This window comes from Triturus cristatus, chromosome 4_1 (assembly GCF_964204655.1).
Source record: "Triturus cristatus chromosome 4_1, aTriCri1.1, whole genome shotgun sequence".
NCBI classification, from domain to species: Eukaryota; Metazoa; Chordata; class Amphibia; order Caudata; family Salamandridae; genus Triturus; species Triturus cristatus.
This window is the reverse complement of record NC_140585.1, coordinates 622,010,424-622,012,930: the sequence shown is the minus strand read 5'-3', so window position 1 is coordinate 622,012,930 and position 2,507 is coordinate 622,010,424. Positions and strand designations below refer to the sequence as shown.

The 2,507-nt window shown below is 51.4% G+C and overlaps 1 pseudogene; it reads right to left on the bottom strand.

Moving 5' to 3' along the window:
* Window positions 1-230: 230 nt before the first annotated feature.
* LOC146855300 (18S ribosomal RNA) lies at window positions 231-2,023 on the bottom strand (annotated as a pseudogene).
* Between the last annotated feature and the right edge of the window lie 484 nt (window positions 2,024-2,507).

Sequence of the window (2,507 nt, the reverse complement as noted above, 5' to 3'; positions counted from 1 at the left end):
TCCCCGGAGCCTTACACGTTCATTGGTCGGTTCCTCCCCAGTAGAGGGGCCTACCCCACACCCAGTTCACACCCAAGAGCCCAAGCAGCTTTGGACCACTCCACCGGTCAAGTGGACCACTCCACCGGTCAAGGCGCGTGAAGGAAAGGCCAGGCCCTGTGCGTGTTCCTTCTGGGAGGTGGCCAAGTGTTTCAGGCTGGCGCCATCCACCACTCAGGCCGGTCCGCCGTTAATGATCCTTCTGCAGCTTCTGCTACGGAAAACTTGTTACGACTTTTACTTCCTCTAGATAGTCAAGTGTGATCGTCTCCTCGGTGCTACGCCAGGGCCAAAGCTGACTGTGGCGGGGCCAATCCGAAGATCTCACTAAACCATCCAATCGGTAGTAGCAACGGGTGGTGTCTACAAAGGGCAGGGGCTTAATCAGCGCAAGCTTATGACCCGCAGTTACTGGGAATTCCTTGTTCACTGGAAATAGTTGCAATCCCCGATTCCTATCACAAACAGGGTTCAGGAGGTTGCCCCACCTGTCGGCGTATGGTAGACACATGCTGATCCATTCACTGTAACGCATGTGCAGCCCCGGACATCTAAGGGCATCACAGGTTTGTTATTGCTTGATCCCATGTGGCTGAATGCCACTTGTCCCTCTGGGGGTCATGTAACTAGTTAGCTTGGAAGAGTCCTAATCGTTATCAGAATTAACCAGGCAAATCACCCCACCATCTAAGAAAGGCTGTGCACATCACCCACAGAATCTAGAAAGAGCTATCAATCTGTCAATCCTTTCTGTGCCCGGGCCGGGTGAGGTTTCCTGTGTTGGATCAAATTAAGCCGCAGGCTCCACTCCCGGTGGTGCCCTTTCATCAATTCCTTTAAGTTTCAGATTTGCATCCATACTCCCCCTGGAACCTAAAGACTTTGGTTTCCTGGAAGCTCCTCGCAGGTCATTGAAATAACACCACAGGATCGCTAGTCAACATCGTTTATGGTCGGAACTACAACGGTATCTGATCATCTTCGAACCTCCGACATTTTTTCTCGATTAATGAAAATGTTCTTGGCAAATGCTTTCACTTTGGTTTGTCTTTCACCAGTCCAAGAATTTCACCTCTAGCGGCACAATACGAAGGCCCCTGGAAGGCCCCCAGATGTCCCTCTTAATCATGGCCCTAGTTCGGAAAACCAATAAAATAGAATCAATGTCATAGTCCATTATTCCTAGCTGAAGTATTCAGGCAACTGACCTGCTCTGAACACTCTAACTTTTTCAAAGTAAATGCTTTGAACCCACAGGACACTCAGTGAGGAGCCTCGAGGGGGACGCCGAGAGGCAGGAGCTGGGACAGGTGGTAGCTCGCTTCACGGCAGACCCCCAGCTCGATCCCAAGATCCAACTACAACCTTTTTAACTGCAGCAACTTTAATATATGCTTTTGAAGCTGGAATTACCATGGCTGCTGGCACCAGACTTGCCTTCCAATAGATCATCGTTAAAGGATTTAAAGTGTACTCATTCCAATTACAGGATGTCAAAGGAGTCCTGTATTGTTATTTTTCAACACTACCTACTCGAGTCATGAGTGGGTAATTTGCAAGCCTCCTGCATTGCTTGGATTTGGTAGACGTTTCTCAAGCTCTCTCTCTGGAATCCCTTTACCCGTGGTCACCATGGTAGGCACAGGAAATACCATTGAAAGTTGATAGGACAGACATCCGAATGTACCATCACTGTCACAGTGACGTGTGATCAGCCTGATCTTATCTAGAGTCACCAAAGCAGCCAGGCAAGCCCAGACTGGTCTTGGTCTGATAAATGCATGCATACCAGGAGGTCAGAGCTCATCGGCATGTATTAGCTCTAGAATTACCACAGTTATCAAAGTAATAGATGGAGCGATCAAAGGAACCATAACTGATTTAATGAGTCATTCGCAGTTTTAATGTACTGGCCATGTGTACTTACACATGTATGGATTATTCTTTGAGACAAACATATGCTACTGGCAGGATCAACCAGGTAGCTGCACCTGCCATATGGGGTTGTTGGCAGCCACATGCCTGCCCCCAGACCAACCTCAGGAGCGTGCTGGGGAAGCCCACCTGCCTGGGGAGGCCTCCTGAGGGGTCAGATGCGATCACACAGGCACCGACAGGCCCAGCCATCTCAGTGAAAGGGAGTGGTGTCTCGAGGCACAGCCTGAGCAAGACACAGGGTTCAATGGCTCTGGTCAGAGTTTCCGAACCAGATCAAGCATGGGAATCCTCCCCGGGCCTAATGGACCCACGTCCCGGCCCCTTGGCAGGGTGGCAGGCTGGAGGACGAAGCCCAGGGCAGGAGGGCCCGCCTTAGTGCCCAGCAGGGGCACCAGGGCCTGTCGGAGCTCCTGCATCTGGCCGAGCAGGAGAGGCTTTCCTGGGTCCACAGGAACCCATCCCAGGTGTTTGGCCCTGCGGTGGGCCATAAAACAGCCCAGGATGGGGGGTACCCACCCCAATTCCCACCT